Genomic DNA, 15,241 nt, shown 5'->3' with positions numbered 1-15,241 from the left:
AGCCAGATTATTTACAGACTGAGCTACAAGGGAAACTGAGTTGCTTGCTAATTTATCTTGTCTGTTTATAAACTACATGCAGGATCATTTGGACATTCATAATTACAAAATACACAGAGAAAATTAGTTTTGCTAGCAAATATTCTGTTATTGTTCCTTTTAAAATTTGTTTTCTTCAGCAACTGTATCAACATATTTTATGATTGTTCCTTCTTTCTAACATTATATAAATGGATTCATTTGAATCTCGATGGAGAAGAGGCACAGACTATAAAAACACATGAATAATGAGCATATAGTTTTTCAAAACCATAGAAGACACATAATAAAGTTAAGATTCAGATAAAATACATAGATGCTTCTAAGTAAAACTTCAGAGTAAATGTACAACTGCAAGTGGTACAAATACAGATTTGGTTAACATCTAGTATGTATATAAGAAAATCAAACAAAAAAAAGGGGAGAAGTTCATGCTGAACTCAAACTTTTGTGTGGAGGCACTAAACATTCATGGACAAAGCAATACTTAGGAAAAGAAAATGTGGTCAGTGTTGTTCAATTAAAGATAAACATTTTCCACTATACACAATCTCAAGTTATCGAGCCTTCATGAAAAAATTATTAAGAGTGTTGCAGAAACCAGTACTCGAGAAACCAAGCACCACACTCAGAGAGTTGGAGAAACAGATTTATTATGCTGGCGGGCCCAGAGAAGTTAACACTCCAATCTCTGAGCCTCGAACAAAGGGATTACAGAGTTTTTATAGACAGACTGTAGTGGGCAACACTAGCTGTTAATAGACTGGTTTAAACTAAGGGTTTTTGTGTGCACGGGAACAGTGGTCAAGATGGGGAGGGGGATGCCTGGCCTGGACAGGCATGATTAAGCAGGTTTGCAGGGGCTGGGCAATTGCAAAGAGCAGGACAAGGGTGAGTGAGATAAACTCCAGTTTCTAGTATTCCAAGTCCCCACTTTCTGAAACTACATGACCTACGTGATCTAGATTTTGCAAGGGGTAAGCTAAATTACAGAGGCAGAAGGAGAAGGAGATTATGTAAAATTTTAACTATTCAGTGATGGTATAAACAGCAGTAGCAGTTTCAATGAGCAGCAGATCTATTTAAACCTCAGCAGATCTGATTAAAACTGAGGAATTTATGGTAATAAAACAATGCAAATAAAGCACCTGAAGAATTTATGGTAATAAAACACAATGGAAATGCTACAATGGAAATATGGAAATAAGATAATCATTTAAAGTAGACTGGTGAAGTTAAAACAATGTGATACCATTACACACTCATTGGAATGGTCAAACACAAAAATGTGACAATACCAATTACTGCAAAGACGAGGAACAACAGGAACTCTCCTTCTTTGTTCCTGCGTGGCAATGCAAAATGGTACAGTCAATTCAGAAGCAATTTCTTACATAGCTAAACACAGTCATACCATATGATCTAGCAATTATTCTTCTAGACAGTTAACCCAATGATTTGAAGCTAATGCCCACGCAAAAACATGCACATAAATTTTATAACGGCTTAATTCACACTCTCTCTCACACAGACACACACACACACAAAGGAATCAAAGTGTCCTTTAATAGACGAGTGGATAAACAAACCCATGGTACATCAACATAACAGAATACTATTCAAGAATAAATAGAAGTGACCTTCTATTTATCACAATAGAAATGTGAAATCACAATTATCACAATAGAAATAGAAATCACAAAAAGAAATGGATGCAACTTGAATGAATGCTATTAAGTAAAATAAGGTAGTCTGGAAAAAGTTATACACTGGATGATGCCAATTACACGAGGTAAAACCATAGAGCAAATAAAAAATATCACAGGCTTTTTTCTTTTGCTTCAGAATACTTTTATTAGTTTGCATACAGTTTGTCAACACTCAACTACGCCTCTTCCACTTCAACACACAAATCCACTCGATCAGGGTCTTCCTTGCCCCATACCTCATATATTGTAATGTTATTGTGTGTGTCTGCAGGAGCCTTGAGATTGGGACGTTTGCAGTTACAACAGGTTGCAGCGGTGAGTTTCAGATTCCACACCCTGGATACAAAGTTCACAAGGTCCCTCTCGAGCTGGGTTAAGGTACTGAACATACAGTTTTTGTTGGGGGAAGCCTTTTTCTTTTTCTTTCCCGTAGAGCCTAATAAACAGCCCCGACAGGCACAAGGAGTGCGAACTTTACTCTAGTCACTGTTTCCTGGAAACTTCAGCATCACCAACAACACAAGGAGGAGAAGCCTGTGTTGACTTGCTCCCAAGCCAGCCTGGGGCATGCTCTGGTTGATTCTGCCAAATTCAAAAGTGCCTTCCACAGGGCACCTTCCCCGGGAGCTCTATGGCTTCATCTCTCAGAACATAAAACACATAGGCACTCAAAAAGGAGATGCATGTAGGCCAGAAAAAGAACCATATTACAGACAGACCGCATAGTAAGCTGAAAAGAAGTGACTCCTGGTGTGCTGGTCTGCCCTGGCACTTGGAGACTGAGGACTAGGCATGGCTGGGCCTTTGATGACATCATAGAAGGCACCCCAGCCAGCCTCCATCTGGCCACTGTGATGACTTCAGAGCAGAGGATAAGGAGGCCTGCGGGGGTCAACTGGGAGTAGGGTTTAAAGGGAAATGCTGACATTTCCAGCGGGCATTCAAAAAAGAGGTGGGGAGTGACAAAATGCTATCTCCTTGTCAGTGTATTCTTTCTGAACCTGGTGCTTTACTGGGAGGGTGAGTCCATCTTTTATTTTTATTTTTCCATTTGTTGAATCCAGACACTGTGGTGAGCAGAACAGACCCAGGGACATGTGTCCCTGTGGAACAGAGAGCCAAGAGGGCAAGAAAGATATTAAACCAGAGGCCACAAACTAGGAGCCACTGATGTGTTCTATGTGGTTATGCTGTTCCTAAAAATGACTGTGTTCAGTCACTAGGTCCTGTCTGACTCTTTGACACCATGGACTGTAGCCTACCAGGCTCCTGTGTCCATGGCATTTCCCAGGCAGGAATACTGGAGTGGGTCGCCTTTCCTTCTCCAGGTATAAAGGATTTTTTAGGGCAGTGAAACTATTCTGTATGATGTTATGGTAAATACATACTACGTATTTGTCAAAACTCGTAGAACCTTACAGCACAAAAAAATGAATCGATGTATGCATATTAAAAAAAAACATTTTGACATCAAGAATGGAATGCAGAATTTGACTAAACAATATAATTATATTACGAATGCATGAAACCATCTCACTAAGATCCCCTGACTTAAGTAACTTGGAAAAGGAACAGAGGTTGCAAGACTAAAAGCAAAAGAAAAAAGAACTGTAATCTAGGAGATAGTGTTCTTTCTCGGAAGGGTACAGGTCAACAATCCTGATACTGTTATACATGTCTACCTGGATTGAACAATTAAAGAGGTGGCACATGAGCATACATACAAATATTTCTTTGTTCTGTTAGCTGAAAGGGTCTAAAAGAAATGATACTCCCAAAATCTGAAAGAAACAATGATGTAAATCTTTGACGTAAATCCATAAATCTTTGATTAGAAGAGCTTGTTATGCATGTTCTGAACCAGGGAATGGAAATACTAGGTCCCGAAGACCCACTCAGCCTCCAAGGATGGAGTTGCCTACAATTTCCCTGTCTATCCTTAACCTCTCCCCTCTGTATTTCTCTTTCCTCCCCCAAATCCCTCAACACATGAAGAACAATTTTAGAAAGCTCTGACTTGAGAGAAATGTGCCAAACATATTATATCAATTCATGGGCTCATCAATATGATGGGTTGGTTTTTATATTTTGTAGCCTACTCTTCATTTCTTAATTTTTAATTTTGTAATTATAATTTGGCTACATAACATGGCATGCAGGATCTTAGTTCCCTGACCAGGGATCAAACTCATGCCCCCAGCAGTAGAAGCACAGAACGTTTACCACCAGACCACCAGGCAAGTCCTACCGTGGGAGTTTTAGTGTTTCACAAGTTAACTCAACTCATTTGAAGCAGAGTCATACAAAAATACTAGGAGGGGCAGAAAATCTTAAGGGACTCCATCCTGTAAAACAATCTTCAGTCATCCATTCAGCAAAAAGTAACTGAGCACAAGTTATATGGAAGGCATTGAATACTTGCTTCTTTAAGCTATAAGATTATTAATAAGATGTCCTTTCAATCAATGGAACTATTATATAGTAGTTTAGGTGAGGCATTGTGAGAGGGATTATTAATTTTCTCCAAATATAGGTTATGTCCATCATATTTAATACTATACTACCAATTTTTAGTAAGCATCTCATCCTCCAGAATAAAAACTGCATTTCTGAGCCTCTTTTGAGGTAGGTATTCTCATGTTAATTAGTTTCAGGAAGTGACAGATACCAAGTGTTCTAAGATCCATTTTGGGAAAAATCTGCCTGCCAGTGCAGGATGTATTCCTATGGCACTTATCTATTATAGCACCTTCTACATTCAATTATCATCATCCTCTTAACTTTTCTTAGCCTCGGTTTCCTCATCTGGGCAATAGAGAATAATAATAGTTTCTGCATTATAGGATAGCTGTTAAGAAGTAAAGGAGACAATGCATGGAAAGCACTGAGTAAGCACTGAATACATAGTAGCTGCCATTAGGTGGCGCAGTGGTAAAGAATCGTCTGCCAATGCTGGAGACTCAAGGGACATCGGCTACTTCCCTGGGTCCAGAAGATCTCTTAAAATAGGAAATGGCAACCTACTCCAGTATTCTTGCCTGGAAAATTCCATGGACAGAGGAGCCAGTGGGCTACAGTCCACTGGAGTTGCAAAGAGTTGGACATAACTGAGCACAGCAGAGAGAGCAAATAGAGGGAACGTGCCTTCTCTTTATTTCTTCTTCATTCTGCTTGCTGGAATGTAGACACGATAGCTAGAACTGAACTAGATATCCTAAACAATACAGTGGGAGACATAGACTAAGGGTGATTGGAGAGTAATAAAGGATGATGTCACTTTTCTGATACAGTGGAATCACATAATAAACCTGGACTATATTTCTTTTACCTATGTTCATACAGTGAGAAATAGGATCAAATGTTTAAGCTGCTAATTTTGAGTCTTCTGTCCTGCACAGGCGACCTCAATCTTAACTGAAACAGATATGTAAAAGAACAAACGTACAGTGAAATGACATAAGTTCATTAATGAAAGAATAAACTTCCATAGGTGCTCAAAAAGGAAAGATGGTAGGTATTATGGACTACTCCCTTTTCCAGGTATCAAAAATTTCCCAAATGTTCTGACAGTTTTGAGCTCATAGTAAAAAATAATAAAACACACAAAGAAACAAGGCACTATGAGTGAAACAAATATAAGAAATAGATTCAGAAACAACTTAAATATTAATATCAGAAACATGTGTGTCTAAAATATTTAAAAAAATGAATCAAAGAATTAAACTGTATCAGAATGCTGCTGCTGCTAAGTCGCTTCAGTCATGTCCGACTCTGTGCGAACCCATAGACGGCAGCCCACCAGGCTCCCCCGTCCCCGGGATTCAGAATAAATGATGATAAAAACCAACAGATATAAAACTATTCAATTAAAATTTCTTAGGAATAAAGGTATAAGAAATTTAAAACTATGTATAGAATCCTAGCTTCCATTAATGGCATAGCACTTTAGTCATAATAACACTATAGAATACAAAAATTACAAAATATGGAGCAAGACTAAAAACAATTTTTTACAACTATTTGAATACAGTGGGAAGCAACAGAAAGGCAGAAACTGGGCTTCCCTGGTTGTTCAGTGGTAAAGAATCTACCTACTAATGCAGGAGACATGGGTAGGATCCCTGGTCTGGGAAGATGCCACATACCATGGAGCAACTGCGCCTGTGCACCACAACTACTGAGCCTGTATTCTATAGCCCAGGAGCTGCAACTACTGAAGCCAGCATGCCCTAGAGCCCATGCCCTGCAACAAGAGAAGCCACCACAATGAAAAGCCCCCACACCGCAAATAGAGAGTAGGCTCCATTCACCACAACTAGAGAAAAGACCACACAGCAACGAAGACCCGGCACAGCCAGAAGTAAACTAATAAAACATTTTTTAAAAAACCAGGCAAAAACTGAACAGAATTCAACTACTGAAAGACAGAAACTGCACATAGTCTTGTTTGGGTCTTTGTACCTTTTTGTCTAAGGGCACTTCCATGTGGGCCTTAGGAACCATTACTAGGAAAAAAGCTAGTGGAGTGGGTGGAATCCCAGCTGAGCTATTTCAAATCCTAAAAGATGATGCAGTTGAAGTGCTGCACTCAGTATGCCAGCAAATTTGGAAAGCTCAGCAGTGGCCACAGGACTGGAAAATGTCAAATTTCATTCCAATCCCAAAGAAAGGCAATGCCAAAGAGCTTTCAAACTACTGTACAATTGCACTCATTTCACATGCTAGCAAGGGTAATGTTCAAAAGTCCTTCAAGCTAGGCTTCAGAATCATGTGAACCAAGAATTTCCAGATGTACAAGGTAGACAGTGATCAAATTGTCAACATATGACTTGCGGATAACAAACTGGAAAATTCCTAAAAAGATGTAAATACTAGACAATCTTACCTGCCTCCTGAGAAGCCTGTATGTGGGTCAAGAATTAACAGTTAGAACCAGACATAGAACAATGGACTGGTTCCACATTGGGAAAGGAGTGTGACAAAGTTGTATATTGTCACCCTATTTATTTAACTTATATGCTGAGTATATCATGCAAAATGCCGGGCTGGATGAGTCACAAGTTGGAATGAAGATTGCCAGGAGAAATGTCAACAACCTCAGATATGCAGATAACACTACCCTTATGGCAGAAAGTGAAGAGGAACTAAAAAGCCTCTTGATGAAAGTGAAAGAGGAGAGTGAAAAAGTTGTCTTAAAGCTCAACATTCAGAAAACTAAGATCATGGCATCCGGTCCCATCACTTCATGGCAAAGCTATGACAAACCTAGACAGCATATTAAAAAGGAGAGACACTTCTTTGCCGACAGAGGTTTGTATAGTTAAAACTATGGTTTTTCCAGTAGTCATGTACAGATGTGAGAGTTGGACCTTAAAGAAAGCTGGACACTGAAGAATTGATGCTTTTGAACTGTGGTGCTAGAGAAGACTCTTAAGAGTCCCTTGGACTGCAAGGAGAACCAACCAGTCCATCCTAAAGGAAATCAGTCCTGATTATTCATTGGAAGGACTGATACTGAAGCTGCTATACTTTGGCCATGTGATGCAAAGGGACAGCTCATTGGGAACAATCCTGATGCTGGGAAAGATTGAAGGCATAAGGAGAAGGGGCTGCAGAGGATGAGATGGTTAGGTAGCACCACCAACTCAATGGACATGAATTTGAGCAATCTCCAGAAGATAGTTGAGGACGGAGGGGCCTGGCTTGCTGCAGTCCATGGCGTCACAAAGTGTTGGACACGACTTAGTGACTGAACAGCAATAATACTTCCTGAACCATGTGGCTTGTTGTAGCAGAAAACCTTACTCTTACTGTGTTAAGATGTTAGATGAGGAGTTTAGTGATAGCAAAATAGCTGGAAAATTAAGGTAACTAATTCTGGGAAGAAGGAAAATACAGAGGGCTGAGTCCTCACATCAGTGTATGTGTGCTAATTCACTTCAGTCGTATCCGACTCTTTTGCGGCCCTATGGACTATAGCCCACTAAGCTCCTCTCTCTGTGGGATTCTCCAGACAAGAATATTGGAATGGGTTGCCATGACCCTCTCCAGGGGATCTTCCCAACCCAGGGATCAAACCCATGTGTCTTAAGTCACCTACATTGGCTGGTGGGTTCTTTACAACTAGTGCCACCTGGGAAGCCCCATCAGTGCATGAAACCTGCCCCAAACTTGGATAAACACAAAAGGATACTTATGCACAGGAGGCCCCAAGTGCTCTAGCACAACTAGTCTTAAAGACAAACTAAATGATGATTTTATCTGGTATCCATCAGAGATGAGACAGGTTTAGAAGTTTGAATCCAGTCACAACAATGGTTTGTGAAAAAAAAAACAGCTCTCTTCCAAGGAACAGAGCTGAGTCCATGGTTTTCACAATTTATCGCCTACTAAGGCTTCCCTGGTGGCTCAGAGGTTAAAGTGTCTGCCTGCAATGTGGGAGACCCTGGTTCGATCCCTGGGTCGGGAAGATCCCCTGGAGAAGGCAATGGCAACCCACTCCAGTATTCTTGCCTGGAGAATCCCATGGATGGAGGAGCCTGGTGGGCTACAGTCCACGGGTCGCAAAGAGTCGGACACAACTGAGCGACTTCACTTTCACTTTCATGTCTTCCATAGCTTAAAATTATAAGATATACAGCAAAAGAGAAAAATGTAAAACACAAAAACAGTAAGTCAATAAAGCCATCCACAACATGATAAGAATGACTAAAATATATTTTTTAAAAACTCTGACATTACAAAGTATCAACAAGGATGTGAAGCAACTGGAATTTTTGTTCATTGTTGTGAAAAATGCAAAATATTACAGCCACTTTTGGGAGTTTGTCAATCCCTTATAAAGTCAAATATTTACCTGTCACATTTGTCAGCAATTTCATTTATAAGTACTATGCAACAGATATGAAAGTGTAAGTCCAAACAAACCTGCATAAGAAATGTTATAGTTGCTTTATTTACAATTCAAACATCAGGACATTACCCAAATGTCCATTACCCTCTTAATGAATAGAAAAAATGTGGTATATCTGTATAATTTAAACCAATCAGAAAGGTTCCATGAAACAGCAAGAATCTCAAATGAAATGTGCTAAGTGAAAGAAATTCTCCAGGCAAGAATACTGGAGTGGAGTACCATCCCCTTCTCCAGAGGATCGCCATTCCCTTCTTCAGAGAATCTTCCCAACCCTGGGATTGAACCCAGATCTCCCACATTGCAGGCTGATTCTTTACCGCCTAAGTCAACAAGGAAGCTCAAGTGAAAGGTGTCAGACTGTAAAGCTATATACTGTATGGTTACATTTATATGTCACTCTGGAAAAATCAAAACTATCAAGGAAGGATAGAGATCAATACTTGTCAGAGGTTGAGAGTGGGGAAAGGTGATTGAAAAATATGAGCAAATGTTCTAGTGTGATAGCCAAATTCTATATTTTTATTTTGGTAATGATTACATGGATGTGTGGATTGTTAAAAATCAGAGGAACTGTATCACTAAAAAGGGTGAATTTTAACGTGTGGAAATTTTTTAAGAACAATTAAAATTTTATTATACCAAGACCAGGTTTAATCCAGGCATGCTATGAAATTTCAACATGAAGTTTCAATATGAGGTAGTCTATTAGTATAATTCATCACATATGACTTTGATAAAAGTCTGAAAAGTAATTTATACAATTGAAAATTCAAACTCTACCCAAAAAAAAGATTTAAAGGATAGAGATAATTTCTCAAAATCATTAACTACATTCAAAATAAAAAAAATAAATCTTTAGCACAAAACTTAACAGAACCTATGTGGAAGAAACTACAAAATTCAGAGTTGCATAAAATGAGACAGAAGTAATGGAAAGACATCATTTTCCTGAAGGAGAATGGTATTATAACATACCTATGGAAACTTTTCCAAAGTTAACATATTAATGAAAAGAATTTTTTCCTTAACTTTTCAAAATAATTATAAATGTTTCAAGGGAGGATTACATTTGTAAGACTTGTCAAAGGTTTTAAAAATTACTGAGTGGATATTTGCACTATGACATATTAAAAGTATGTAAAAAATATAATTGATTAAATAGTCTATAGCAGAGCCTATGGCATGTGACTTAAAGAGGAAAAATTAATGAAAACAGAAGTTTATAAACCTATCAAAATTCATTCAATAGTATCATTTTAACCAGTGGAGAAAATATATTTTTAAAAATCTGTAAAAATACTATTATGCTTTGTGTGTCATATCAATTCATAAGTATTAATTTCAAACACAAAAATATGAGATAAATCAAATATTAAAAGCTATGCTTACATTAAAAATTATATATGAAATATCATAAACTCAAATTAAAATATTAGGACAGATAATTTATGTATTATAGACTAAAAGTTACTATCTTTCATAGTAAATATATATGAAACATATTAAGTATTAGAACATTGCTCATCTTATCCCACATCTAAGCTCCCTCAAAATAAACTATGGGCATAGAAGGCAATTTCACACAAAAAAGAAAAAAAGGTTGAAAAGAAAGGTAAAATAGAGAGACAAATAGCCAATGAATATAAAATAAATTTTCAACCAAGGGAATGAATGAATTTTTAATATATTAATTATCATTGTTCATTCTTTAAATTTCGGAACGTTAAATTAAAAAATAATAATGCACTTTCTCTGTAATAGGCGTGTTCTTACACTGCTGGCAAGAATGCAAATTTGTCCAAACTTAAAGAATTTGGCAAAGTAAATTGTTAAATCTTAAATATGAACATTTTTAACTTTATTCCAGTTATTCCATTACTGAGCATTTATATTAAGTATCACAAACATGTAGACATTCCCTGCAACACCATTTGTGACATGAAATATAATAATTTAAAATTACCATCTCAGTAATATTTGATAATATTAGAAATTCTCAATTTATATTATTGAGAAAACTAAATTACAAAGAGTATGTCAAGTTTGATGTTAAACTCATTTTGAAAGTTTCTGCTACTAATCTATTACACACACATACAATACACCACACACAATACACCACCCTCATGGCAGAAAGTGAAGAAGAACTAAAGAGACTCTTAATGAAAGTGAAATAGGAGAGTGAAAGAGCTGGCCTCAAACTCAACATTCAAAAAACAAAGATCATGGCATCCGGTCCCATCACTTCATGGCAAATAGATGGGGAAACAATGGAAACAGTGACAGACTTTACTTTCTTGGGCTCCAAAATCTCTGCAGATGGTGACTGCAGCCATGAAATTAAAAGACGCATACTCTTTGGAAGAGAAGCTATGACCAACCTAAACAGCATATTAAAAAGCAGAGACATTACTTTGCCAACAAAGGTCCGTCTAGTCAAAGCTATGGTTTTTCCAGTAGTCATGTATGAATGTGAGAGTTGGACCATAAAGAAGGTTGAGCACTGAAGAATTTATGCTTTTGAAGTGTGGTGTTGGAGAAGACTCTTGAGAGTCCCTTGGACTGCAAGGAGATCAAACCAGTCCATCCTAAAGGAAATCAATCCTGAGTATTCATTGGAAGGACTGATGCTGATGCTGAAGCTCCTATACTTTGGCCACCTGATGCGAAGTGCTGACTCATTAGAAAAGCCCTGATGCTGGAAAAGATTGAAGGAGGGAGGAGAAGGGGCTCACAGAGGACAAGATGGTTGGATGGCATCACCGACTTGATGAACATGAGTTTGAGCAAGCTCCAGGGAATGGTGAAGGACAGGGAAGCCTGGCATGCTGCAGTCCATGGGGTCACAAAGAGTCAGACATGACTGAGCAACTGAACAACAAGGTTAACTGTAGTTATCTCTATGTGGCAGGATTAAGGGTGTTTGAGCATTGTAGAAAAAGTAGACTGTAGCTGAAAATCAGTAAAATACACATAAAAAGATTACAAAGCATTTAGAATAGCTTCAGTTAAATGTAGTAAGTGGTAGATTTTACCACGGAAGTTTGTTAATTCCTTAATAGCTCTTAGCATTCTAAAAACAGAAGGTGGAAGTCAGGTACTCAGGTTTGCAGATTGGCATCATGGTAATCATGAAAAGTCCAAAATCTGGTCAATTCTAGGAACCAGGCAAAGATTTCAGTTAAAGGTTGACTTGCTTTTACAGGCCTGATAGGGAAGTAAATGATATCTGAGAGTGTTCTTATAGATGTGGAAAATACCATGAGATCAAGGGATAAATGATTATAATGAGAGTGTAAGGAAGAATAAGACTGGGGGTGGGAGGAGTGACATGAACAATATTAATATAATCTTAAGGTCGAAAGTGGTTTCTTTTTAATTTTTGCTTTAAATGTTTAAATTATTATCTTGAAATAATTTGAGACTTTAACAAACATTGAAAAAATAATAAAAATAAGTCCTGTGTACCCTTATCCAGATTTTGTAAATGCTACCATCTTTTGTAATCAAAGTACAATGATCCAAGTCACAAAACTAGTAATGAATACAATTCTATGGTCTAATCTGAAGATATTACTCCAGTATCACCAATTCTCCTCCTAATGTCCCCTTTCTTGATCAAGATCCATACCAGGATCATGCACTGCCTTAAATCAGGGGCTTGGGGATCTAGTACCTGATGACTGAAGTGGAGCTGATGTAATAGTAATAGAAACAAAGTGCACAATAAATATAATGTGCCTGAATCATCCTGAAACCATCCCCACCACCCCTGGTCCATGGAAAACTGTCTTTCACAAAACCAGTCCCTGGTGCCAAAAAGACCGGGGACTGCTGTTTTAAATGATAACAATGTATAAATGCCAGTGGATGACTAAGGTGGTGAAATCACCTTAGAGAGAATCACAAAAGTTCAGAATACCATTCATTCATGCATTCCTTCATTTATTCATTCTGTATGTTCATTTTGAGCCCTTCAGTATGTGTCAGGCACATAATTATGTACTGGATGTTAGCATAGTAGAGGAAATATGTCATAGTTTCTGCCCTCAAAAAGCTCTGAATCTCAGATACAAGTTCTTTTTATGATTCTAGCCAAAATAAGAACAAACAACTCAAAGACATTTACAGTTTTATAATTTACCATGGAATACATACAATTGTTATCAAACATGCCAAGGACTGTCCTGCCAAATTTTTTTTTACACTTCCCTTGGCACATTCTTGGAATTTAATAAAATTTAGTAAATGATAATGAGCAGTATCAACTTCTAAAGATCAAGATCACATGTTTACTACCATCCTCAAGTATAAAGAAACATGAAACAATTTCATTCTTTGTATGCGGTTTCATATAGAGAAAATTTAATGTGTATCATCATGAGTTCTCATGCTAATAATTAACCTACTATTGTACTTCCAAATAAATGTCTGCATTCCATATTAAATCATAGTAAATGGAATGATGAAATGCTTCATTCCTAAAAGGAAGTGAATTACTGACGGTATTCTATGGCTCCCCACAGCCTACAGAATAAAACACTTTGCTTAGTTCAACATTCAAGTCTTTTTACAGCCTAATTCTGACCTTCCAATTTCTATTCTTCATGAGAACCTTTCTCCATTTCAAACACTGATGCACAAATACCCTGTATGGTATCTCTCCCATTTGTAGTTTTCATTCCAAATTAAAAAACATCTTCCCTCCTAATTATGTAAGTGTACCCATCTTTTGTTTCCATCATGTAGTAACAGCTAAATACATGGTTCATGACTAATTTTCTAGAATGTTCTCTTAAATTTTAAAGTAAAGTAAACTTCTAACATTGCTCTAAGAACACTGTCCTTTACTTATCAACAATAAGGTGGCAGTTATCCAACAATATGAATGATAAAGACCTTGGAGATCTTTTCAAGTACTCATTTATAAGCTATTCTGGTTGCTTCTGCACAGTAAGCACTTTCTTACAGAAACTCTGAGAATAGATAGGATATACAGATGGACCTCTGTAACTGTGATTTCTATATCCATAGAATTAACTGCAGGTCAAGAAGGGCTTCCCTGGTGGCTCAGTCAGTAGAGTCGGCCTGCAATGCGGGAGAGCTGGATTCGATCCCTGGGTCGGGAAGATCCCCTGGAGAAGGAAATGGCAACCCACTCCAGTATTCTTGGCTGGAGAATTCCATGGACAGAGGAGCCTGGTGGTCTACAGTTCATGGGTCAGAAAGAGTCAGACATGACTCAGTGACTAACACAACAGAAAAATATTCAGAAAAAAGAACCTTAAACGAGTGGATATATGTATATGTATATGTATAATTGATTCACTGTGCTGTGTACCTGAAACTAACATTTTAAATCAACTACACTCCAATACAAATTTAAACAGCAATTTTTTTAACGTTCAGAAAATTCCAGGAAGTTCCAAAAAGCAAAACTTGAATTTGTTGCATGCCAGCAAATAGATACTTACATAGCACTTACATTGTAGTTACAACTATTTATATAACATGTACACTGCATTAAGTGCTGCAAGTAATCTAGAAATGATTTAAAGTATATAGGAGGATGTGTGCAGGTCATATACAAATACTATGTCATTTAATATAACTTGAGTATCTGCAGACTTTGGTATCTGTCAGAGGTCCTGGATGCAATCTACTCACAGATACTACTGAGGGAAGAGTGTAAATGTCTCATAATCCAAACTGCATAGTGTTCCTGAGAGTTCATTCTTCTGAGTACTATATATTATAAAATCAGAATCGACATAGCTCTAAAATGTCAAACCTTGATAGCAAATCTAAAAATGTACAATCACTATTACACAGGCACCTTCAAAGGAATACCCCAAAGTAATGACCATTACATATAAAGATTAGTTCTTTCAAGATTAGAGAAGAATAATGATGCTAAATTATACAGAGAAATTGAAAAAAAAAAAAAGAATTTTTAAGTGAAAATAATCCTTCAAGAAGGTGACATAGTTTTCTTAAACAAGAAAGTTATGATTCCAGTCTACTTTCAAATATCAGCTAATCTGTATTTCCAAGCCACTTTGAATGGCTTAGGGTGGAGCCTTACACTTACACAATACTACTGTATTGGTGGTCAACACTGACACAGGGTAAGTGGTCTGTCACACCCAGGACAACGTCATCCTAGAAGGTGGTAACATGCTGTTATGAAATATTTGACAACACTGTAAGCCTACCATAAAGCACATGAATATTCTATCTGACCCTCTCTACTCCCAAGTACTCCCAATTTTCAGAGTCTGGCTACATTGTATACTACTGAAAAAAATCATTTCTATATTTCATAGCTTTCTCTCTCCACAATCTTCTTTTCTGGAGTTTTCAACTGTGAGAGTTCAGGCAGACAGACAGACTGGTACAAATAAAACTCATGAGAACTTTTCTCCTTAATATGTTCCCTCATTTCCTCATGAAAAGCACTGCAATGGCGGCTACCTTGTGCCTTCCCTGTGAATGGCAAATATGGGAATGATTTCTCCATGAAAAAATTAGTAGCGGAGCCTTAGTATTTAAAAACAATAGGAGATGCTATTAAATT

At 37.4% G+C, this 15,241-nt stretch overlaps 1 pseudogene; it reads right to left on the bottom strand.

Moving 5' to 3' along the window:
* Window positions 1–1,924: 1,924 nt before the first annotated feature.
* The window catches only part of LOC122435723, a 45,355-nt pseudogene continuing 32,038 nt past the window's right edge, over window positions 1,925–15,241 (bottom strand).

Source organism: Cervus canadensis, chromosome X (assembly GCF_019320065.1).
Source record: "Cervus canadensis isolate Bull #8, Minnesota chromosome X, ASM1932006v1, whole genome shotgun sequence".
In the NCBI taxonomy this organism is placed as follows: Eukaryota; Metazoa; Chordata; class Mammalia; order Artiodactyla; family Cervidae; genus Cervus; species Cervus canadensis.
This window is presented reverse-complemented; position numbering and strand designations above follow the sequence as displayed.